General features: G+C 39.6%; 1 protein-coding gene across 1 annotated transcript in view; it reads left to right on the top strand.

Moving 5' to 3' along the window:
- Positions 1-9,029: 9,029 nt before the first annotated feature.
- The window catches only part of cpped1 (calcineurin-like phosphoesterase domain containing 1), a 145,281-nt gene continuing 127,385 nt past the window's right edge, over positions 9,030-26,925 (top strand). The window contains exon 1 of the mRNA XM_077550106.1: positions 9,030-9,470. The gene's annotated coding sequence lies outside the window, so the exon portion shown is untranslated. The remainder of the gene's footprint in view (positions 9,471-26,925) is intronic.

Here is a 26,925-nt window from a genome sequence, read left to right as displayed (position 1 = left end):
CTTGATGTGACGTGACGAGAGATGGTGGAAGTTGAAGGGGACCGATTGTGGAGGACGGGCGATAAAGCGGCGTGTGGTAGCGAATGATGAAGGTTGACGCCATCCCGGGCAGACCGCATACATATTACTGTCAAACAGGTGCATTTCATGAATGTATCATGCCGTGTTGCTGCATATGTCAAAAGATGCCCTTCATTTGTCAAACATGAACATTTGATGGGATTTCACATCGTCCTGGCTGAAATTATTTTGTGGATGAATGCAGCACAATTGCTTTGGAGTTCAAAGTTGAACCAAAGGAATGATTAAGGCTTCTTAAGGGATCTGCTTGCTTGCGTGGTCTTTCCAAATTCCAGCAAATTTTTGGTGCCTTATTGACTTGCCCGAGGGTGTAGTTGGCCTTTTACCTCAATGTCTGATGCAGAGGTGGCAAATCCAGGTCCAAAAAGTAAAAACCATACCACAGTTTTGGCTTTCGCCACAGGTGGCCCCCTGTTACTATTGTTACTGGATTGACAAGTCGAACCCACCCGTCCCTCCACTCCCACCCGCTGCTTACTTTAAAATCACTGTGCTACTTGTGCGATGCAAGAAGGTGACAGAATCACTGAGTCATAGGTGCAATCCTCGTGATTGGGTGCCTGGGAAGATGCTATGCTAAGCTGTTGATTATCGCACCCTTTAGAAGTGTAGATTCCTTCCTCGCCAACGCACGGCTTCCCTTGCAGGCGGCAGGCGTCTGCGCTTCTGTGCGTTTTTGTTTCTATGTATTATTTAAGTTGTGAATTTTATTGTCTGTTGATGTGAACAAACGGTATGTGTGAACGTGCGCATGTTGTTGTTAATTACCTTTCTTCACAGTGGCGCCTGCTGCTATTTGAGAGGTGGAACATCACGCTTTCTCAGGTCGGCCACGACGCCGCGGCACCTGGTCGCCGCAGGCTTTCCACACCTTTTCAATTTGGACGACGTCTGCTTGTTGGGTTCCATTTTGAACAGGTTGCGACTGTTTTGCATAACAAGTGACATTCTCACAAGTACCGTACAGGTGACAAATATTTCTTGGATGCTCCAAATGAAATATGACTAGCGACAGCTAGTAGAATCAGTGAATGCTTGGTTGTCTTCGTTTTTAGAGCTGCCACACTTGTTTTGGAGTGAATGTGTGTATTAGCCAATAGCTATTAACTCTTCAAAAGCGCTACTATTGAGACCCAGACAACTAGACAGCTACCCCAGAGAGTCTCTCAGTCCAGGAAGAAAACAACACTTCACATTTTTTATAGTACTGCTTAATCAATTTTAACTCATTCACTGCCATTGACGACTATAGACGTCAAAGATCCATTTTTTAATGGCTTGGCAGTGAATGAGATAAAACAAGAGCAAGGAGAATATCTTCCTATGGTATATATATATATATATATATATATATATATATGTATATCCTAATAAGATAAAAACAGATGTGGTGCCCCCTAAAGGTGCTTGAGGGTAGTGCAGCCATTAAACCATTAAACTCTAGTCACCTTCAATTAATTAAATAATTAATTGATTGATTGACCTATATTGATGTTTTCAAAACACTAAAGTGTTCGCCAAAAAGTGCAAGCTTCAGGTTGCGTCTTCCTTCCGTCTTTCGTTCCAAAGTTCATGGATGAGCTAAACTCGACGTTGACCACACAAGAAGGATTTGCTATTGTAAATATATAAAAAAAAAAAATTGGTCCCGCCCATTTTCCAAGCAATTATCTGTCTAATCTTTCTGAGACATTCGATAGGACTGTTAAAAAATTTAGTCTGATTATCTTACTCACGCTTTAGACTACAAGAAGCAGAAGACTGAAAGCTTTTCAAAAAAAAAAAAATCTAGATTAAAGCCAATTTTCTGACAAACACAAAGAAGCTTTACCTGAAATGACTGTATGTTGAAACAAAAACACCGGTGCATGTTCCTAAACCAAACATCTCATTCGTGAGCTCAACAAAGGTTAGATTTGTTTTATGATTGATTTCTCATTTCATACTTGCGCCACCACAGCAAAATGCCCCCACATCTTGTTTCTGCACTGGAACAAAAAAGGGCCTGACCCACAAAGTTGGAAGCATATGGTTGTCCAAAATGCGAGATTCATGGCAAACGAGGGGCTCTCGCTAAAACCTTGGTTGATTGATTGTTGTTTTAAGTGTGTGACTCCACACTCAAGTAATATACATTTTTTCCAAGACTTGGGGTTGCTTCAGGCCATGTCAGTGAATTATTGTTTCCCCAACGCTCCCGTGATTCCCTCTGGCTTGGCTTCTGTTGTAGCGCGACTGCGTGATTGTGTGTTTGTGTACAGAGAAAATAAAAGATGGAATGAAGTGCGACTGAGAGAGCGACAGGGAATAAGTGATTTTGTTACTAATGATCCTGGCAGCTCCCACGCCTCCGCTGAGTTGCGCGCATTTTGTAGCGGGAGCAATTAAAATGAGCTGAGGTGCCGAGGGTATCTCCTGTTTGTGTGATCTGGATGATGGGCGTCGCTCCGTCTTGCCTGTACTGCAACATGCTGCATTTCTGAGGAGCAGATGCATGCGGTCAAAGACGATTTGTTAATAGACATGTCAACAGGGACAAAGACGTTTAGTAGACACTCTGAGAAATTTCCCGGAAAGAAAGCATTCGGAGAAAGTCCTGAACCGGTGGGAGGATTAAATTCTCAGTTTTTCGAAGATTATTTTCTTCGGGAGAGGGACCAAGAGTTTTTGTATGCGAGAGGTCTACAGTATTTGTGTGATGTCTCTTTAGGCCGAGTGATAGAACAATGCAGTCCAAGATGGTGGAGAGGTGACTGCTGAAAGACTGCTTTTATTTATTTTTTTGTTACATTTCACAATTTCTTCCATTAGTTTAGATGACTTTAGTGAATTATTGGTCATATCAATTTGATATCGATTATAATTGATGGCAGTCTAAGGTAGGTCTGGTCTTTCCCAGAGCAGTCAATGCAGTAATGAAATGGCTGCTGGAAAAGATGTAGTGGAAACGAGTAATTACATTTTGGTGCCATGTTTGCGAGCGGGTAGCGATGCTGCCTAATTTGAAGTCAGGATTGCGCCAGATTGGGCTGTATCTACGATGCCAGCGACGATTTAGCGATTCTGTCGGTTTTCCAGCAGGCTGTCACAGTTGTGTGGATTATTTACAGTAGTTGAGTTTTTGGATTGATTGTGTTAGGAAGGGGAAGTCTGTGAGTATAGTCGTTTCGCAGACTTTGTTTGAGGTCTACCCAGGGGATATTGTGACTTTCACAGTGGGAAATTAGAGAGTGTTGCTCTCTTATTTTCACTAAAACCTCACTTCCAGAGTGCTCTGTTCAGCTAGTTTGCTGTATCCAAAAGAAAGAGGGAGGTGTGTCTATGTTTATCAATAATGTGTTGAACAGAGAACTACTGACTGTTCATTAGCACCACACGCAAGATGTGGCGTTTTTAGCGCTTAAATGTCACCCTACTACCTACCCAGGGAATTTACTGCTGTGTGTTTGACCACCGTTTACATCCCCTAGCAAGCTGATTACACAGCAAGCAGTGCTCTACAAACTCCATGATGTCATCAGTGTGCTTGAGACAGCTCATTTATTTTAAAATTTATACCCCCCGCTATAAAAACGGGTAATAAACAAGCACGTGATTCATCCAACACAACCAATAGTATTACAACAATTACAGTAACATTACAAAGGAGAAGCATTGTGAATCAGTGCTAGTGTTAGAGTTTTTGTGCTAGAATACATGCTAGCTGTGTTAGCTGCTAAGCTAACTGGTCAAGAGAAAGTTGTGGCAGATTACAAAGGAGAAGTGGTGCGAATCAATGCTAGTGTTTGATTTGTTTATCTCAAGTACGTTCTAGCCGTGTTAGTTGTGTAAGCATTATATGATTACTTTATTAAGTGTAGTCTTTGCGTGTTCAAAATAATTGCATTGAGATCTCATGAAGAAGTTTCCCTTGCAAGGATTTATTAAGAGCTCTTAAGACACAAAAGAAAGCCTACATTTGAAAGCAATGTCCAGCCTCAAGTGTGTACCAAATAGAAAACACCCACTCTTTTTATACATAAAAAAGCTTTCTCTCCCCCTCTCAGGCTGGACAAAGGGTTAGTAATTATAATAAGCAGACATGTGATATACCGACATGTTTACTCCAGCTCCCCTACCAGCCCGGAAATATGATGTAGACAGGTAATGGCATGAGAACTTGACTCCCATACACATACACATTCTTATCTTCATGAGAACTGGAAGGGAGTAAAAAGTTCCAATATATTTCACAACAACATTATCACAGTGTTATTCCTTTAACTACAGTTATATGGCATCTATATACTTATAAGTAAATTCATAAACAGTAAAAATATCAATTGAAAATGTTAAATGTCAACAGTTGCTAAGCTAACTGGTCAAGAGAAAGTTAGCTAACACAATCAGTACTATTACAGTGACAGATTACAAAAGGGAAGTGGTGCGAATCAATGCTAGTGTTAGATTTGTTGTTCTCGAGTACATGCTAGCAGTGTTAGTTTCTAAGCTAATTGGTCAAGAAAAAGTAAGCCGTATATAAACTTTGATATTGTCTTTTTCAGAAAATGTGAGTAATAAAGTTGAGTGACACACTAATGCAGAGGTGGGCATCGAGGGCCAGAGTCCTGCAGGTTTTGCAGGTTGCCTTTCTCCAACACAGCTGATATCTGATCAGCTCATCAGCAAGCTCTGCATAAGCCTGATAATGAGCCTGTTGATTGGAATCAGCTTGCGTTGGAAGTGAGAAACCTCCAAAACCTGCAGGACTACGGCCCTCGAGGACCGAGATTGCCCACCTCTGCACTAATGGCTTAAATCATTGAAAAAAATATGAACAATTGAAGCAGAATTTTAGCTTTTGTCTACCCATGGTTAGCGCAACAAGTTTATTGATATCATGTGTGATTTAGCTAATGTTTTTTTTTCTTTTCCTGTAAATGGCTGAAAGGATTTTAGTAATAAGATCGTGTGCGTGTGTTGAAAGGGCAGTTCTCCTGATTATGTAGCTTTGTGTTAAGACAGCTGGGAGATGTTTTGACAACAAGAATGAGCAATTCAACAAAGAAAGAGATTTTTTTTTTATTTCAAATTATGTGTTGCAATTCCACATCAATTTATTTATTTTTTTCATCTGTGATGCAGTTCTTTCGATTTGGTTCCTCACATCTTAGAAAATTATGAGGAAGCACTGAATTTTATCCCCGTTTATTTTCCCCATCATAACTATTTATGTCGCGTGTTGAGTTATCACCACCCAGCTAACACATTGTGTGGTGGAAACACCGGGATCATTGTTACAAATCATACCATGGTGGGCATTTTAGCTGGTCTTGTGCATAATCATTAGTTTTATCTGCCTTTTGCTTTGGTTTTCAATCAGCCTGACGCGTCTAAAGAATCCAAGCTTCAAGGGAAATCATGAACAGGAGCACCATAAAAACAAGCTGCATTTAAAAGTAGTTTACGGTTATGACTGAAGGGAATGACGCTTTTGCAAGAAGCGCTTGGTAGATTGTGAAGTGTGAGCAGTAACTTTTTAAATAACACTGTCTTATTCAAGAAGGCGCACACTGATTGAAATTGAAGGAGACGTTCATAATCAGTAAGAGTCTTTTAGAGCCATTTTTGCTTGTCCCTTCGGATTGTTTGTGAGTTTGTGTTACACGTTTTTAGGGCATTTCACCCAGTAAAAGCTCCCTGAGTTAAACGACCTTTTGTAATGTGGACAAACTGTGGGTTGTCAAGATTTAGCTGCAGTTTTTTTTTTCTTCCCAAGCTGCGACACCCTCCAGGAGGTTTGTGTTCACATTTATTTTCCTTAAACATCTGGGAGCAGTAGTTGGGGAGCAGACAGAGGCAATTGGAGTGATTTGAAATGTCTGTTTCTAACTGTGTTTTACAAGAAACTGTTGACCTCTCAGGAATCGTATCCAGAAATTGTTACACTTTACATCGATGTTGATTGCTCCTTGAAAGGTCAAAAGATGATTACATTTTGATGATGTTCTCACAAAATTTGACAATGGAGGCAAAGGAAATCATTAGCGCCATCTGTTTGCCAATCTTGTATGAGGCTAATTGTCCTTCTGCGGAAATAATTTGATCCATTCATAAAACCGAAAATAGAATTTTATTGAGCATATGCTGGAGATTGAGCCCACTCACCCTTCTTACTATAAAGCTCTGTATGCTAAGAACACTTTCAAGAAAATCATATATTGATCTCCTGTCACAAATTCACGCCGTGTGTGTCTATGTGTGAGATGCGTTTTTTCCCCCCCACCATAGCAAACCACCTTTCAAGAAAAACGTCATTGTGTTAAATTTGATAACTTATTTATAATGATTAAATCTGCAGCTATTCATAGTTATTAAAACTGGTTTTAAAATAAATATTATGCAGTCCATGAGGAGCCGTGCATGAGGTGACTTCACATACTGTAGATTTTATGCTCGGTTTTCCCAGAGCGACACAATTTAATGCACATGGATGCACAGTCAGCTGCAAGAACTTTATGGTCAAACAGCCTAAAGGCCTACTGAGACCTCTCCTGGGAAACATGGCCGTCCTTACATCTGAGTGTGTGTGTGTATGTGTCACAAGAATTGCATTAGCATCAGACAGATGTGTTTATGTGGCGGTTGGATGGTGGCCCCAAAATGCCAGGAAGCAAGACAGCAAGGCGGGTAAATACAGGTAAAAGAATGACGTTTAATCAACAAAAACAAGGCGGTGAACAAAGTACTGGCAACTAAAACAAAAGCAACAAAATCCAAAATTACCAAAACTAAATACACACTCACTAATTGACACAACAAGGAACACCTGGGCAAGACATATGTGGCTGAGGGCACTGATTGGTTGGCACAAGGGGGAGGGAAGACAAAGACAGGTGGACGTGATAACACTTGACGAGACACAAGGAAAACACAACAAAACAGATCATGACCGAAAAATTGAGATTTAGTGTTGTACCATCACGATCAACAAATACACCAAGTTTTAATAAAATCTAAATCGGCTTGGTTCAAAAATTCTTTTGGGATTTTTTGGGTGATTTAACATGGAATAATTCATTTAAATCTTGATTCTTTCCTTTGGTTCACTTTGTTTTTATGCTCTCTGTAACGGCTCAGATGCTGCGCTTTGGTTTTAATTTGCCAGCCATCATGTCGTTTGTCTTTATGAATGCAAATTTCACCAAATTGTAAGAGATTAAAACCTTTTGCTTGCATAAAGGAAAAACAATAAGTGTAGATGAACGTACACGAGTGGAGCCATCGGATCAGTGTCAAGTACAAAAACAGTACATAAACACTCCCCGTGACGACACTCCTCAAACTCCACTCGTGCAGTTTGAAGGGCCAGCTGCACCTACACGGGGCTCGACCCACGCCATCCCCCCGTAGGCGCTGAGCTGGAGCTTGTACGCTGGGCTCCGTCAGCCCTCCACGGCTCATTACAGCCAAGCCACGGTGCGCACTGCTGCCAAGGACCTCGGGAAGCTGTGTTTATCTCCAGAAGATTGAGACAGATTGAATATGTAAAGCGAGCAGCAAGTGGAATCCCATCACACTGATTGCTTTAGACCAGCTGAGAGTCTGAGATTGATTCTAACAGTTGTTGTAGAGGGACAGCAGTGCCTGTGTGTGTGTGTGTGGCTCCAATTCTTATGCATTACATCCACTATTATCATGGCCCCCTAATACAGACCATTACAATTCAGGGCTGCGAGGGTTTTGCAGGTGCAGTTGGTAATGGTTGTTGCAGCAAAGACAACTCTTCATTTTTAATGATGCTTCTCAAGGTGACCAATTGTTATTGGGCATGGTTGTTATATCCCTTGTTTCAAACTTCAGGGGATCAAGGCTGATTTTGAAAGGTTAAAGACTTTTGTTAGAGGAAGAACCTTGTAATTTTTTAAATACTACTTAGATGCAAGTTGCTTGAAGAAGTTTGGCTAGTTAAATAAATGGTTAATATTTAACTCATTCACTCCGAGTCATTTTCACTGAAGCAACCCCCTTCGCTCTCGGCTGTTTTACTGGATTTTAACTGATTTTGCAAGGCCCACAGAATATTGTGTTCTATTTCTATAAAAACATGGAAGCTAGCAAAGAGAGATTAGAGTCTCTTCTTTCATCAGGAAAAAAAATCTATCGGTTTCTGTTTTTCAGCAATTAGCGTTAGAATATAGCTAAGTTTTATCATTATTCACAAATCTGTTTAGAACTGTGGATAAGTGAGCTTGTTTGCAACATTGCCCTGGTTGATCTCTTTGCTGCTGGCTGATTTTGTAATAACTACCATTTATTCAAGCATTCTCTTCAATTCGGAGGCTGCTTCTGTATGCTCTAGCATAAAAAAAAACATATAAATATGTTTTTGTGACACTTAAAACATTTGAAATAGAACTTAGTTTTGGGGAGCAAATGAGTTAACTACTATAGCTCGGACTCACACCTACCATCTGCTATTTGTATTCACAATAACAAGGTAGTGCAGAATAAACTTGAATTGGTTATTTATTGTACTTTTCCTGAAAAAAATGTTTCAACAAAAAACACTTACAACAAATGAAAAATCCAATTTGATCAAAAATGGTAATTAATGGTAGTTAACTTACGTAGCATTTTTCTATACCTCACAGTATAGGCTCAAGATGGCGGATGCTGCCGTGCGGGTGCGACTCGCACTTTTAGCCGCCCTCGTTTAAAACCAGATGTACACACAACTGTGGACGGCAAAGTCATTGTTGAGGATAAGTTGAACTTTTTTTTGCTGTTAAAACGAAAACAATGAGTCAAGATGAGATTGTGCTGCTTGCTGCAAACACCTTTGACTGATTGGATAGAATCATCCCAAAAAGTTTTGAATGAGTGCGGTGAAAACACACCCAGATTTGTCTCTAACGACCCGGAAGCGCAACCCCGGTAACTTTTTCCAACATGGACGTCCCGTGTCTAATTGGGAGATTGGAGCAGCTGGCCTCTGAGGTCTGCGCCATGAAACACGTCACGCAGCTGCGGGAAGTTACAACGGGTATGACCCGCTGAATGTGTAGCTTTGGAAGCACCTGACCGGGCCCCAAATTGATTGGCCAGCGATGTCCGAGGCCGGGGGTGGTGTAGTCGCCGGCCTGGATGACTCTCAACGGGGAGGAACAGCGGTGCGCGCCGGAGCGGAAGCCGCGCCAGGAAGTCCCGCTATCGGCCCCGACGGGGCTCCTTCCATCGGGAATCCGGTATAGTTAAAAGGGGACGACAACATGGCTCTGCGTGGGCTGATGTCAAAACCCGGGCGCGAACAGCTACTTCGGGGGCAAAGAAGAAATCCGGCACGGCTATCGTTGGCACTGTTGGCACTTTTTTTTTTTGGCAACATCAGAACTGTCAAGACCAAACTGGTGAGTGTTTTTCCTTCCAATGTTGTGTGTCTTGATACAACAGCAATTTCTTCACATGAGGTGATTTATACTGTAAATATACTGTAAATTAGCGCATGGCAACGCTTTTACAGCACATTAAATATGCTGGCATTAGGTTGACCCCCCCCCCCCCTTTCTTGCCATCTGCTTTAATGCCTTCTTAATTAACGTTTGTTTTTTTTGCCAGATAGAATGATTTCTGTCTTGCTAGTTCTAGTGATAAGGATAAAGCGGGAAAAGTTAGCTGTTCTGATAACTACAGACCAATAGTCCTTGCCAGCGTCTTGTCTCAAGTTTTTGAGAGCATCTTGCTTGGACAGAATTGTAGAGATTATTGCCTCTACCGATAATCAATCAAATAGTTTACTTCAAATTCCAAAATCCCTTGCCGTACCCTTGCTAATGGTAGAAGCCAGGGAGCTTTGCTTGATTTGATCCAGTAAATCCACCTATATTGTGTTCTATCAGCTCGCTAGCGCTAAGCTAACATGTCGTCTCCGGTCCGGCGTCCACATGCCAAACTGGCTTCGTAAGACATGTCACTCATATGAAGACGTTCGCGCCATGATCCAAACGGGCAATTTATGCTATGACCCGTTCTGATACGAATGAAAAATTTCCGATTTGGCTTTTGTTTTCAATGGGCAGTTTAAAAATCAATTTAAGTCACTGCCGATTAGTAGCTACATATAATAATTAACAGTAATTAATTAAATAAATACATTGATTTATAACAAATGTCCACTTTTTTGCATCCTGTCCAGTCGTCTTTTTTTATAATTTTTTTTTTATAACATAAATTCATGAATTTCATTGTGCAACAAACGTGAAGCGGAGTGCACTGTGTTACCGCCATGAGGGATTTAGGGAAAAAAGAAAGGCATGTTTTGTTAAAACGTTTTTTTTAAAAGTCTTTTATTCTTTAAAAGAAAAAGTAGGTCAGCGTTTTACATACCTAACTTCCTAAGCATTCAAATAAGGACCTGAGCCATATAAATGGCCCTGAACTTTAGCTCGCCGAACTTTAGCTCGCTGGTAGCGCTCTGCAATGCTAAACCACAGAATATGGTCCCCCTACTTACTATATACTGTAGTTCTCACTCTTCTGTCAAAGCTCATGAGAAAACGTCCTCAAAAGTGCTTCAAAGTTTTTCGCATCAAAGACAAACTCAAGGAGACAAAAATGCTCTCAGAGAGTAAATTGTCTGCATTCTCTTCCGTGCGCGCCGACTGAAATCATTCGAGTCGGCTGTTGGGGAATTCCAAGAAAAATAAACTGACATTGATTCCATATTTTTTATGGTGTCATTTGAATTTCTGTAACAGTCAGACAGCATAGGAAATATCTCGTTCTCACACACAACGGAGGCCAGTCGGTCTTAACGATTGCTCGTTTTTTTTCCTGGCTATGCAAAGACTGAATAGAAGATAAGCATCCAATGGCAAAAACAACAGAGCACTGATTATAATTGTTGCTATTTTTAATAAGATACATAGATATGTAGATGGATAGATTCTTCATCCACAAGGGCATTTCCCTACTTGTCCTACTTCTTGAATGAGGAATCATAAGATTCCCTCAACCGTTCAAATACAGTCAACAGCAACGCACAGCGATTAATTAGAAATTTGTCTCAATGAGGGGAGGTTTGGGAGGCAGGCAGAGCTGCTGGCCTAATTAGAGGGATTTCATTTCTCACACTCGCGTGACTCAAACCTTGATCATGCTTTTTGAGAAGGAAGGGGAGATGAACGAGTGAGAAAAAGACAAAACGAGAGGAAAGGAGGGGAGGCTGTCGTGCCCAATTTCCCGATATTACATGCATTAATAGATGGGTAATGAAGAGAAGTGTAATCATGGCATTATAATCGAAATAATACCACAACAAACCGGTAACATTTCGTGTTTAGCAGCTTTTCAATGTGAATAAGTTATAGCCTTGGCTAATGCTGGTTTGTGAAGGAGTAAAATGTGACTAGTATTGCTTGATGTAGCAAATTTTCTGTGATTACATCATCGTTTTTCTACTACATTAGTGTAAGTCACCTGTATTTCATTCCATTTTACGCTCTTCTCAAGTGGGAACCTTATAAGGCATTCTAACTGTTCAGTGCTAGTAGAACAATGTTATACTAGTTGAACTTGCTTTTACAGAACCTAAACCTAAGGATACCCATTTTTTGAAATTAAACCACATTTCCCTTTGTTTTTGACTCCTTAATAAACTGCCTTCGGCATTAAAACGTCAAGTTCTCAAACTTTAATTTGAAGTGAATTAGGCTTGGGTAAAAGCCAGAGAGGCAAAGATGCTCATTAGCGCAAAAACAAAAAAGCTTGTTTATTGAATCAGCTCCGTTGGACAGCGGTGACAAATATTTGTATTGTTTGGTTGAGGTAATTGAGGAGCGCCAAGTTTGTATTAAAATGTCAACAGGAGTTTGCAGTCTGTGGAACGCAACAAAATAGCAGCTCGGAGTAAATGGCTCGTACGACATGTACAGTAAATACTGTAATTAGTGCCTGTCCGCCAACAAACCTGACCCTTGGCACATGCGGTGCGTGTGTGAGAATGAGCCATGCTGAGTGTGATGCAATCCGTCCAAATACTTTACACTAATAGGACTGAGAGGACTACTTGGGGGAGAATAAAGTAGCGGGTACGAGTATTCTCATTTGAAAAGGCTATAGGTTTGTAAAATTGACCCTGGGACAAAGTTTTGTGGTCTGACGAGACAAAGAAAGTTTTGCATCTTCATTTGTTTTCACCTATTTTTCATTTTGTTTCATTATTGATGCAAGTCTGCACTCTATTTTGGTGCCATTTTGTGCCCAATGTGATATTGCTAAACTAACACATGCAACGGTGGCCCCCAGACTTTTGCACAGCACTACGTGGAGCCCGGTGTGTTCTTGCATTAGTGCCAATCCAAAGACAAATGGCTTCAATAAGAAGCCCACATCTGTCTGTTTTGAGTTTATGCACTCTGACCAAGAGGCAAGAAATGGCTTTGGCAAAGTACAACTTAATAACCTCACTCAAACGGCCAATGTTACGAGGCTGGATGTTAAGATGCCGTGACGGGGGATATTGACAAACGCATTGTGGAACATTAGGGAACAAGATTGTGCCTTTTCCAACTAATGGTGTGGTAACTATGATTGTGAAGTAACATGAGATTGACTTGCTTCTGAGTATTAAACATCGGGACTGGAAATCCTCCGTGCCACGGCATTAACGTATTTGGACACCAAATGAGGACAGTTATGAAGAATTAGGCTGGCATTCAACCAGCGTTGTAGCAGTGTGAGGCTAATGCATCCGTTTGTCTCGCCAAATTAGAGTTGATATGCAAGTGGTCATTTTCGTACGTTTGCATATTTGTTAATCATTTAACCGCAATTCTAGGCCAAATAAATAACAGAAAATCTGTCTAGAGCCACAAAACATTTGAAGATTGTGATGAAGGAAACAGTGTTTTGGTGTTAGTCTAATGTACTGAGGGCCCATTAACTAATTTGAGCTGCACCACGAAACAAAAATAGGAGAGCAGCATCCAATATGTAGACATCCATTTTCGTCTACATTTTCTCTTTTGTTTTGTAATTTTTTAGGCTTCTTTTTTCCTACATTTTAGACTTTTTTGCCTTTCTGTCGATTTCTGACATTTTTGGCAATTTTATGGACATATTATACATTTTATGTTATGGTAATTTTCTGCCTTTTTCTGCACATTTTTGGCTATTAAAAAAAAATAATTCTGCCTTTTTTGCTATCAATTTTCTGACATTTTTGACAATTTTGTGGACATTTTATGGTAATTTTCGGGATTTCTTCTTTTGTTTTCGGACATTTTATAAATGCTTTTTAAAATATTTTCATTTCTGCGTTTATTTCAAATATTTTTTGCTGACTTTTTGGGCAATTTTGTGGACATTTTATGGTAATTTTTGGGACATTTTATGGTTACTATTTAAATCTTTTCTTTTTTGCCCTTTTTAAAAATACATTTTCTGTCAAATTTTCTGGCTTTTTTTTGGGGGGGGGGGGGTCCTTCCAAAGACATTTTATGGTAATTTTCTGCCTTTCTTCTTTTGTTTTTGTACAATTTATGTTTATTTATTCATTCATTCATTCATTTATTAAAAATTTCTTTACTCTCTTTTAAAATTCAATTATGTGACATTTTTAGCAATTTCATGGACTTTCATGGTAATTTTCTGTTTTTCCTTTTCCCTTTTGGGCATTTTTAGGTAATTTTTCAACACTTTTTCATCTACCTTTTGTCTCTTTCTGACAACTTAAATCTGCGGACTGACATTTTTTGAACATTTTTTATTTTTTTATTTAAATCATTAATTTATTTAAAGAATATTTTAATATATTATATTTCAAAAATAAAAATAAATATGGAAAAAATAATTTCTACTAATTTTTCTCACTAGCATAATCTCTCTCTCTCACTTTCTCTCACTCAGGTAAAAGTGATCATTTTGTAGAGATGTTTTATGCATTAATGTCTCTATTCATTACATGCATTGTCTGTGCTTGTCCAAATGACATGGGTGATGTGTGTGAGGTAGAGCACTTATTCAAATCATATTCCAAATGTAGTAGTGCACTGGTCTGATACACATCCATGAACTCGAAGGATCTCTAATTGAGTTGGTAATTGTAGTTTTCAAGAAATGTACTGTTTGAACAAAAGGGTCAGATCTCTCTTGCTAATTAGTTTGCTTACCAGAGCGGAGAAAATGTTCTGTACGACATTCTGCAGCCAACTCAATCGATGGATTAGCGTTTGAGTAATGTTGGCTAGTTCTGATTTAGGTGTGTGTGTGTGGGTTAGATGGTGGATGGCAGTGTGGGTGGGGTATGATTGGTGTGTGGGTGATGCAGGGGCTGGCTGTCTAAAATAAAACTATGGTGTCTGAAAGAGGGAAAAAAAAGTAGCACTCACTCTTAACTGGAAGAGTGAACAGTTTCTCCATTTCTGCTTATGTGGCAGGACACAAACAAGAGGGATTTGGTTTGAATTAGTCAAGGATTACGCATCTATTTTAACATCTTTTGTCCAGTCAAATGTGTTGCATGCAAAAATGAGGTAGGCCCAAGTGTGGTGCAGCATACTTGGTGAAAAGCTCGAAAAGAAATATTCAAAAAAAAAAAAAAATGGAGACACAAACAGCTTCCGCAGAGATAATACAGACAAATGTGTTCATGATTCTTGATTTCAGTGTTATATAAAAAAAATCTACAGCAATGTTCGAACCGCTCAGAGCACCTGTTTTGCATCCTTCAAACCCCCTTTGGGGTTGGTTTCCATAGAAACAAGGACTGGGAGTGTGTATCGTCATGGAAAAAAATTGTTGGTATCCCTCCGTTGTACAAAGAAAAACCTGCAATGGTCATAGAAATAAGTTGAAATTGGCAAAAGTAACAATGTTACAATTGAACTAATACGACTATTCTGCAAACACACTTCATCTGGTAACGGCTTGAGAATAACCATTATTTATTTACCTGCCTAGCAGACACATTTTGCATCCTTCCTTACTTTGTGTCCTTGAGAAACTCCCTCAAAACTTTCTGCCTCCCTAACTTAGGTCTCTTCCCTCCGTTGACCACATCCTCACTGTTTGGCTCCCTCTTCCACCCACTTCCTGTCCCTTCGGCCGTCATTTTTCACTTGTGTCTCCCACTCATGATAACATCTGTCTGCACATTGATGAATCAGTCCACCTGCCACGGATCAAAGTGCACAAAGCCCTGAGATACAAGTCGCAATCGTTGTCATTTGTCCGCCTGTCAGTGTGAGCACTCCCACCATATCCTCCCACTTTTTCTGCTCTCCTCTGCCGCCCTTCATGACAAACAACAGTCAGAAAGAGAGGCAAACGTGGATGTTAAACAACATGCTGGTCTGGCCGGCGTCGACGTGCATTCACTGGACAATTCGGAGTCTTCGGTCAGCCTAGCATGCCATGATTCGGGTTCTCTCTGTGTGCTGCTTTTTTTTTGTTTCCTGGAAGAATATGCAAACTCCATATATAAAGGCTTGAGTCTAGACTCGAACCCAGTTTTTGCACGGTCTATTGCGGTATCCTTCGTCATGGGGGAATGGGCTGCTGAGTCCTGCAGTTTTAAATGCGTACAACATATCTCCTACTTTTTTATTATGTATTGCCAGGTTCAGTTGTGTTCACCCTAGTTTTACTACACTGTAAAAACAGTTGGGTCAAACATACACTATATTGGGTCAAGAATGGACCGACACACCTTTTTGAGTTATTTGACCTAAAACGTCGGGCCAAATTAAATTAATAACCCCCAAAAAAGCAAAGCAACCCAATTTTTGAGGGGTTGTTTTGTGGGTTATTCGTTTGACCCAATTTTTGGGGTTAATTGAATAAATCAATGAAATTGGATCAAAAAAAGAACTGACCGACTCCAACTTATTTAACCCAAACAGTTAAATAACAAAAATATTTATTTAACCCCCCTCAAAAGTTAAATGAAACTATATTAATAACCTACACAGCAAGTAACCCAATTTTGTGGGTTATTCAATTGACCCAACTTTTTGGGTTAATTGAATAAACCAATTGAATTGGGTCAAAAAAAAAGAACTGACCGACTCCGAGTTATTTAACCCAAAAAGTTCAATAACAAAAAGATTTATTGAAACCCCCCAAAAGTTAAATCAAATTATATTAATAACCTACACAGCAAGTAACCCAATTTTGTGGGTTATTCAATTGACCCAACTTTTTGGGTTAATTGAATAAACCAATTGAATTGGGTCAAAAAAAAAAGAACTGACCGACTCCGAGTTATTTAACCCAAAAAGTTCAATAACAAAAAGATTTATTTAACCCCAAAAGTTGGGTCAAATTATATTCACAAAGCAACCCAATTATGGGGGTATTCATTTGAGCCAACTTTTTGGTTAATTTAATAACACAATTGAACGGGGTCAAGCCGGAACTGACACAACTTTTTGAGTTATTTAAGTCAAAAAGTTGGGTCAAATTAAATCAATAACCCACAAACAAACATTTATAAAATAAATGGAATAACCTTAAAATCTGCGTTAGTCCTTTTTTGACCCATTTGGGTTATTTTTGACCCAACTGTTTTTTTGCTGTTTTTTATTAAAGGGATGGATGCCCTTGATTATTTACTATCTATATAAATGTCATATCGGCCATTTTGAATGACTACAACTTTGTATGCAACATACCATTAGCTTTTTAAAATTTTGATAGTGAATTTATTACTAATTATAATAATTACATGCAATATCTATTCACAGCTTGAGGAGTAAATTAGTCTATCTTAATCAGATAATGTCTTAATGAGCTGTTATGTGTGACTATGTGCATAATTGCAATTTTCAATCATGACAATCAGAGTCATCATGTGAAACACGAGAAGGACTCTTGTCTGAAAAGTGTTCAATCTGTCAAGGTTGTTTCCAGAAGTGTTTTTAAGCCACCATGCTCGAGTAGCAAAGTGAAACAATACGGCTGGCACGGAGCCACAAGTGAATATTTATTATTTTCGACCATTTGACCTTAGCAAGCTCTATCGCAATCTTCTCCCGGATATTATTCAACATGAATTGGGCTCCACCATCTACAGCAGGTAATTTTTACATACTGTACATTTGACATGCATCTTTTGTGAGAGCAGTCCTTGAACTTTTCTGACCGTGTACATTGACATAATGGCGAGCGGCCACAGGCTTTGCGCTTTATCAGGTGCAGTGGCGTGAAGCTCTTTTGGATGAGACTAGCATTCGGCACTCAGGTGGACAAGCCCCACCATTTGGCAGTGGGATGGCAGTCATGCAGTGTGACGATTAGATAAATGACAGTGGCGAATGGGCTCAATGGCTTGGAAAGTTGTGGAATTTCAGAGAAAGAGAGGCATGGTGACAATGGCCGGGATTGGAAGGCTGCTCGTCGGGTTGCTGTAAAGAGCCCCGTCCCTCGTCAGGTGTGCCAAACGGAGCGGAACAGTTGGCCCAGCCGTTTTTGAGCCTGGATCAGCACAGCTTGGTGCTATGCTGATGTAACCCGCTGCCACTTCTACCAGTGTGAGACGGGATATTGGAGAGATTGCATCAAGGGATTGTTTATGCTAAGGAAAGGGAGCAGGCAAGCGGAAACGATGCCAGGAGATGCTTGGACGAAGCCATTTGTTGACAGTTATGCGTTTGTCTCACAGGAACTTTTCTCTATATTTACTCGCCGGGTAACTCCTGTTGGGCAAAAGAAAACCCTGCTCGGTGACGAGAGGTCCAGGAATCATTGGGACATGGTCTAAAGCACTGAACTTATAGTTACAAGAAAGACACGTACTACAAAGTAGGGCTGGGTATCGATTCTAATTTCCTCAATTGATTCCATTTCGATTCACAAGAGTTCAGTTTGATTAAATTTTGATTTTTTTCCGAATATATTTATATCCTGTATATATATATAATTATGGCACATCAATTCTTTTTAAATGTCAAGGACATGATAAAAACCCCACAAATATTAAATTCCAATGTAAGTTTTGCAGAGGCAGTAACTGGTTCATTTATTTACTTTGTTAATGAAAGTAACGCAAAGATTCGCATCAGCAAGGAAGCAATCAAAATATTTTCATAATCTAATTCAATAATTGTGAATATAAATTAAAAGGATTCTGAATTGTCTTAAATTCCAATAAATTAGGTCTTTCATAAATGTGAGAAGTAAGATACAAAGGAATTTGGCCTTTAAAATGATTTTTTTCTTAAGAATTTAGGGGGAAAAGATATACAAAATAATCGATTCATGGTTTTATGAATTGATATTGGGCTTGAAAAGGATCAATTCCATATCGATTATTAGATTCTTTTTCAACCCAAGAGTTTTGCGTCAAATAATTCAGATTATTTAGTATCCGGGCCATGGCGCCAATAGAAATGTTTTGCATGGTCCTTTTATCTTTAATGCTCGCGATACTAATAGTAACTACCAGAAGACTCTATATTCTCAGTTGTACGATTTACCAGATGCCAGAAAGAATACACAGCTTTGGAGGCTTTTTCTTTTCATGCGGAAGAAGATCTAATTTGTCCAAAATGGTTTCTACTCTTTTACTGTCTTGGCTGCCCACCCACATAGGGGACAGTTCTGCCTAGCCCATGTAACAATGTGTGACCCAAAATTGATTCAACTAGATATGCCATATGGTCCTTTCACCGACCGCCGATAACCCACTATGGCGCTGTCCATAGTTACAGTGGCTTCCATGGTTACGGCAGCACCTCATAGCATGTGCGTCATATCCTTCCAGTGATGCGACAGCCAATCATTTTGAAGCGGGGCGGGTACAGCCTCCTGGGTTTCTCAAGTCTCGGGTTTCATAACACTAGTCGGCTACCACCGTACTACCGAATTTCTGGTACATGAAACAGACGTCGGAATTACAACTGGACGGAAATCGCTACGTTCGTGACTGAGGTGTTTTGTTTCAGACTGGACTCGGGAGCTTGGTTTAACCCGAGGATATTCAATGCTAGCGTAGCACGTTGCTAGTCGACGCCCGTAGGTGTTTTGTGGAAAACACTGCTTCATTTTTATATTTTTATGCAGGATCGTGAGTGATCGGCGGCAACAATGAATACACAGAGACTGATATACTGTGCTAGAATAATTGTGTCCTTCATTCCCCGCAAACAGCAATCAACACACTTCAACGCTAAGCAGTATAATATAATCTCATCAGCGCTTACCTTGACACTGGACCGGAGAGCTGACGGTCCTGGTAGAACGAGCTGCTTAATGGCTGGGCGAACGTACGCTTCCCTCAGCTGACTCTACCCAAACCGCGCGCCGCTCCATCTTTTATTCTTTAACAAGCAGGGATGAGCGTGAGAAGCCGGGCTGGCCAATTCCTCTCCCAGGCACCCTTTCTGTGAGTCGTGTCCTGCTTTGAAAACATGTCTCTAAAATAGGGAGGACTGCAGGTGTCCTGCCTCGACAACATGTTTTTGTAACAGGCATTCAACTTAAGAGTTCCCAGGCTCAATTCCGCCCTTGTGCTTTACAACAGTTCAGATATAAGAGGTTACATGAGGACATATTAATTCATGGTTATTTTCCATTCAGTAGGCCATAATTAATTTTTCTAAAACTGCATACCAAACTGAACCGAAAACCGTGAGCACAAAACCAAACTGAACTGTGGAATTTGTGAACCGTTCCACCCCTAATAGGAAGAGTCCAAGCAAATAGAAATGATGAAAAAATTAGAAATGATCAGTTCCGAATCAGATCATTTTCCATGATCAGCCTCTCCTCAAACTTGTCTGCCTTAAAAAAAACGGTGTGAAATATTTTGATTGAAGCTGTTGAAAAAAACAACTCCTCCTTAGTGAAATTGCCAGTTAACCATCAGGGTCAAATGCTACTGTTTATTCATACAGGACGCATCATTAGCTGTGCAGCGACTGCGTGTCTTCCAGGCAAGCCAATAACAGATGCAGGTGTTCAAACTAACTGCGTTGAGTGAACAATTTATCCAAACATCGCCACTGTTGGTTTTTACGCGGCCTAAACCAACGCGGTTAGTTTTTGCTCTCAAGCCATGTGGCAAATAGACCATTTTGTACTATTAATGTGCAATTTGAAGCTCCTCTAATCATCCCCCAAAAGACCTTCAAAACACAATCCAATGCTTTTAATGAGATAATGATCTCGGAACGTGTAAATCATCTAATCAGCTTGAATGAGCTGCCCAACACACTTGAGTCAGATCTGTAAACAAATTGCAAACGACTTTCTTGCATTCTTATTGGCTGCGAGCATTGTAGCAGGAGTTTTTTCAGATTCATGTGGATACGACTCTGCAAACTGATGTCCTCATCGTAGAAAATGTGTGTATGAGTGTGTGTGCGCAACGTGGTAAGGAAAATATCCTCGCCGCTGTATTTTCAACTTAGCGCTACTCAAGAGAGTTTTCAGTTATAGCGTTGGCTATTCAATGGCTCCCAACAGTAAAAAGAAAAAGAGCCAAAGAGAGAGAAGATCCTATAAATCTGAACAGAAGTTTCTTTCTGCGAGAACTTTCTTTGTCCAGCTTTTGAAATATTGAAAAAGAAAACTTGCTGCACATTTTTTTGTGGTTATGGTAGTGGAGAAATGGGAGAAAGTGTGTTTTTTTTCCCTCAGTATTGCCACAAGCTGTGAAGAAGTGCCCGGAGCTTAGCATCCAAATGAAGGTAGCAGATCTCGCCTCAGCCAAGCTCTGCTCTGCTCTAAAATCAACACTTTTCTATTGCCCTGTTCTCGTCTGCTTATTATGAAGAAGCAAGAAAGAGATATTAGGTCGCGTTGATGGTCACTTCACAGTTTGTTTAAATGGGCTACCTGTGGACCATTAGTAATAGCTCTATTTTGTTTGAGTGTAGGTTGGATGTGTTGCCCATGACACGGCGGAGCAAATAACAGATATTAAAGCTTTGTAGCAATTTTACACTATCAAAATTATTTGGATTGTACACTCGAATTGTTATGAGAATCGAATCTCTGTCATTGCCATGACTATTCCGGATGACCTATTTGATGCACTGCACATTACTGGCCCTCGTTTGAGCCTCCACCTACAGGCGATATGTGAAAAACATCCTGTAGTGGTTGGAACGGTGCATGCTAACACCAGCAGAGGTGAACAAAAGTTTCTAGTACACGTTTGCTATAATAAGGAAGTTCATCTTGTATGAGGAGACTGAGCACGGAAAGCTGCAGTGTCTGAAGCAAAACAAAACAAGCTTTTTCTTCAAATGAGAAAAAGTCAGGGCCAGTGTTGGGAATGTTACTTCATGAAAGTATTTAGTTATACTTACTGATTACTTGCTGAAAAAAGTAACCAAGTTAGTAATTGAATTACTTCATAATACTGTAAAAGTAACTCATCACCAGGCAAAGTAACTATTTTTATGACTTTTTACAAAATTGTTTTGTATGAAATAATTTGGATTTGTTTAAAAAACTTATTTATTTATTTATTTATTTTATACACAAGGAATTCAAATTATGTCCAGGCTATAAAGGGGGTCTTCATTGATTTTTGTGAATATTTATGTCACACAAATGTCTCACTCCATTATGACAGATATCATAATGTTCTGGTCAGGGCTTTCTTTTGCATTAATGAACGATACATCTTGTTAAAGTGCTGTATAACCAGCGGCCAAATCTCCGTTTCTACTTTGCTGTAGGCTGCTATGTCAGCACTTCCAAATATGGGTATGCTGGAAAATGGTAATTAGTGTTGCCACTCGACTCTTTCACACTGCACTCAGTGGGGCTAACAGGTTCAGACGCTAAAATATTTCTGAAATATTACCAGTTTACATTTTAATGACATGGCATTTTTCCTCTTTCTTATTGTCTTTATTTTTTTTTGTGGTAGCGACAAAATATTTCAACATGACCCCTTATCCCTTCCTACTGTGATTCTTACTGTAGAGGACAAAAGTTTTACGTCGGCCGCCTTTTGAAAAAGTATGCGACGTTGACTGATATGAATAGAAATGCAATAAGATGAGCCGCCGAGTAGCATAAATGCTTCTAGCGGAACAGGAAGCGACTGATGACAAATGATACAGTCGTTTGATTAGAAGCCGTTATTTGTTGCCAGAACGTTTCCATCACAATTATTCTTGGCAAGTGACCAACACAACACTTTCTGTTGCAGACCCATTACTGAAGACTTTGATTCATTTTCTTGCACCTATTGAAACATTCTAGCAAAGATCTGTTGACGACTAATAGCATGGAGTGATGTTGCCGTGTTCCTGACTCCTTCAGTGGCTCATTTTGGCTCCATGCAGCACATTCCCTCACCTAATTAACCACTTGTGACTACCCTAATTGGCTTAGTACACCGGTTCAATCAGCGAGAGTGCCGTGATTAAGAGCGCCGCCACAAAGTTAAGACAATGACAGCAAGAGTAAAGACGACTCACTACATCGTCAGTTCATTGGTTTAGTAAATGACAACAAAGTACTTGTGACATTTTAAGCCACCTTAATGATGCGCATTAAAGCACTTTCTTATGAAGGAATGTGTAGAAAGTTCGCTGTGCCTCTGATTTATTCATTGGGGACTGAAGCTGCACAATAAATATGGAAATAACTCCTGGCCTTTTCAGACCACTGCTCAGGGGATCGCTCGACCAGAATATGAATTTGGATCCGGAGGGTGTTGATGTCTTGTTTGAAAGTGGAAACATGATAGCTTGTTAGAAGCTTCTCTCCATGCGGAAATGATCACTGATAGCAGATAGCGGGAATTAATTATTTGCTGCGTTCCATTACACATACATGCACAGAATTCATTTAGGCCTTCCCTTATTTATATGTAGCGTGAAAATATTAAATGTATAATTTTTTCTTGCCTTTTTCTTTCTGGATTTCCAGCTGTTCTTAGCACTTCTGATTGATGCTTTCTTTTTAGACTTCGCCTCCTCACTGGCATGCCTCAGGGTTAGGTTGTTAGGCCATTAACTCATTCAACCCCCAAAACGTGTGTGTGTGTGTGTGTGTGTGTGTGTGTGTGTGTGTGTGTGTGTGTGTGTGTGTGTGTGTGTGTGTGTGTATGTATATATATATATATATATATATATATATATATATATGCGTTTTTTATGTTTTGTTTATGCTAGAGCATACAGGAGGCTTTGAAACGGCTTCTGACATGAAGAGGTCGCTTAAAGCAATGGTATTTATTACATTAAACGGCCAGCAGGTGGCCGCAGAGTATAAAAGATCAACCAGGGCCATGTTGCAACATGCTCTTTTTGCCAGTGTTTTCAAAAGATTTGTAAATAATGATGAAACTTAGCTATATTCTAATGCTTATTGCTGCAAAACAGAAACCGATACAAACACTTTTTATTTCCTGATGGAAAAAAGAGACTCTAATCTTTCTTTCGGTAGGTTCCATGTTTGTATAGCAAGAGAACAGAATATTCTGTGGACCTCACAAAATCAGTCAAAATCCAGTAAAACAGCCGGGAGCGAAGGGGATTGCTTCAGCGAAAATGTCTGGGAGTGAATGAGTTAATGTTTTGTTTCTATTGCAAATCCCTTGACCATGTAATCTTTTACACATTATTCAAATTGCTAATGACAGAGAGATTCTTTAACTTCCTCTGTTCCTTTTAAATCTATATCACTGCATATTAAAGTAGCAGATGACATAACTTTTTTCGCCGGCCATTGCTGGTTAGGTTCCAAATCTTTATTATTGACATACACAATTATTATTGCCTGTAACAAGTGGATCAAACAAAATAAAATGAATGAAATTTTATTACCGTACTCCATTCTTGGGTCAAACTGTTGCTATCATAAAACAGGCTGTTTATTTTACGTAACATTTTAGTGACCAATGGTGTGGAAGTACAGTAAAGTCACCACTATGATTATATTTATCAAAGTATTGTAGTAAAAAAAAAAAAAAGCCAAAGTAAAAATTAAACATACACATAATAAATCTTCTGATGTTTGCTGAAATCAAAGAGGAAACATTAAAAATACAATTTGGTAGTTTTCAGGGATTTTTTTTTTTAGACTCAGATGAGTGAGCATTTGCATATTAGAATTGTTTGGCCTTGATGGCCATACACGTTTTGCCAAGAACATTGTGATAGTTTTATGCAAAAATGTATTTGCTAGTCATGAGGAGCACCTCTTTGCCTAAATAGCGTGTAATCTTGGCCTTGTCATGTCTGAGAAAATAGTTCTGGTGGCATCTCCGGGGTACAAGTAATCAAAAAAAAAAAAAAATCAACTGGGGTTCTGCAGTTTGAAAAAAAAAGAAAAGAAGAGTGTTGTCAAACGACACCCCAATTATTTGCAGATACAGTCCTTGGCTTACAATTAATTGCTCCAACTAAATGTTCAATGTTTACTCAGTTATTTTTTTTAATGCAACATTTCTTTACTTTAAAGCTACTGAACGCAGAAAATTGAATTGGGAATCGCTACTGCCACCCGTGGCCAAAAAATGAAACTGCATTTTCCCTTATTCACGTACACAACACGCGCATGATGTCACATCCGCAGACAGAGGGCGGGAAATTCGAACCCGAATCCAGTCTGGAAACTATTGGCCAGAGGCTTGCAGGAGAACCCATTATGAACAGCTAAGGTGGTAATCTACTAATTAAAAAATGTTTCAGTTATAAATGGTCAAATAACAAGGCTATTGTAAAGATATTTTTGGGCCAATTGTTACAAAGGTTAGCTTTGAGAAATATTGTCAAGAAAAAACACAACTTTTACTTTGTTACATGAAGCTATATTCCGCTTACTATTTTTGTTTGTTTTGATTTGTCAGAGAGACTACAGCCTCAGGCATGTGTCACATGACTCCATTTCACCAATCAAAGGGATGCAGGCAGTCACATGACCGTACACAAAGTCTCTGCGGCGCCACACAGAAGCAGTTTTCAAAGTGTGATATTTACATGATGCGTGGCTGAAGCGACGACGGAAAGAAAAGCGTGCGATTCGCAGTCACAAGAGGCACAACACCCTGGGCCTCACATTCAATCCATGTTTACTTAAAGCGTTATGAAGAACAACATCGATGCCATGCGCTTAGATGCTTTGTTCTTGTTTTTGAAATTGCTGCCTGGTGAACCTAATGTGCGGTTTCACGAGTGTAAACAAAAAAACGTTAATTCAAGATTTGTTGGAGCCGAATGTGCCTTAATTTATGCTATGTCATGTTGGCCATAAGACTGTCCGTGATGGGCTATGGCAATGGAGATTCCTATCAACCAAACAAATCACTCCTTTGTTTTTGAATATTTACTTTGCAAGTCAGTTAACAGTGTCTGCCCCTAAATCTTCTACTTGAGCCCCTAAAATTTTGGGTTAGGCGCCACTGTGCTCCTAGTAAAAAAAGTTAGTCTGGAGCCCTGCTGTATGTGGGTTCAAATATGCATTAAAAAAATAATGATTAGATATTAAATATTAAAATATCACAGTGCAGTATAAAACTCGGTGCAAGCATAACTAAGCCATGTATGCCATCTAGTGGTGAATGGTGATTTTACAACTTAAATCTATACAGTGGACCCCTGCTAATCCGGCTGGCCCAGAAGCAACGAAAATCCACATAAAAGTACATAGGTTGTTAGTTAGTTCCTCAACCCTTGAGTGACTTTTTTTTCTTTCAATTATTTATTTTACTCTCTCCCAAGTGTAAATATTACTCTAAAACTGAGTCTAGTTGGTCCCAGTCAAATTAACTCTATAGAATTAGCTGTGTTAGTACTGCAAACGTAAAATGTAGTTTGTTAGTTTTCATTTTTTTGGAAAAATCCTTTTCGTTTTTATTTAATTTCGTTAACGAAAATGCTTGTTGAATTTTAGTTTTCGTTAACTAAAATAACCGTACTTCCCACAAAAACAAAACAAACCCCCCAAAATATATGCACATGTATTTATTTATTTTAAAATCACGATTAGGTGAATCTGCGGGTGTCGATCCGCAAGGATTTGGGTGTCCACTGTAGTAGAGAAAGCATGCAAAATAATAATAATAATACTAAAGATTTTTTTCGGTGGCCCAAAATGAGGGCGGGGTCCACATGTGACCCATCACACATTACAGTACTCCAGTATAGACAATAATTATACTTCATAGCAGTAGCTCAGAAAATGGCTGAATGGTTAGAAAACCAGTTTTACATTCTCTTTTATATATTTTTGCAACAGTGTTATTTTTCTTCATTAAAAAAAAACAACAAAAAAATTGTGATTTTGAGAAAGCAATTTGTCATGCAAGTGACATATCACATCACATCTTGTCGTACTAACAGCGAATTCTTTCTGGCCGTGCTCTAGCGAGATCCCCGCATAACCTCACTGAACTTTTTCCCCAGCGTCTCTCTCCAAGTCATCTTTCAAGACGCTTTGAAGCATTTCCATCTGTGTCTTATTCTTCTCATGAATCATGTTGCATCACGGCAAGCCTCTCCACAGCACGTCTCATCCCAGACTTTCCACCATCTCGTGTTTATCTTCCTTAGCTACACTTGTCTTTGCATTAATGCCACAGAAAGTGCGTTCCCCGCAGTCATTTGCATGACACGCACGGGGATCGTCTCATGCTAACGTAGCCTGTCGAGGATTGCCGTGCTTTCTTCTCCCAACACATATGTCTGTGAATGAATTAGTTTAGCTCTTACTACATAAACCTCAGGCAAGCACACACCCACTTTCTTCCTCTCTTGCCTCGGAGGTAATCGAAAAATTAATTCTGTGTGAAATAATGCCAGTAATGCCAATCGGAGCTGGAGTGAGTGTGGAGTGTCCTGCGGGAGCGCCGCCTCGCATGTACTGTACATCAAAGCTGCGATGCACATATTGGCATTC

The sequence above is a fragment of the Vanacampus margaritifer genome, chromosome 18 (genome assembly GCF_051991255.1).
Source record: "Vanacampus margaritifer isolate UIUO_Vmar chromosome 18, RoL_Vmar_1.0, whole genome shotgun sequence".
Lineage (NCBI taxonomy): Eukaryota > Metazoa > Chordata > Actinopteri > Syngnathiformes > Syngnathidae > Vanacampus > Vanacampus margaritifer.
This window is presented reverse-complemented; position numbering and strand designations above follow the sequence as displayed.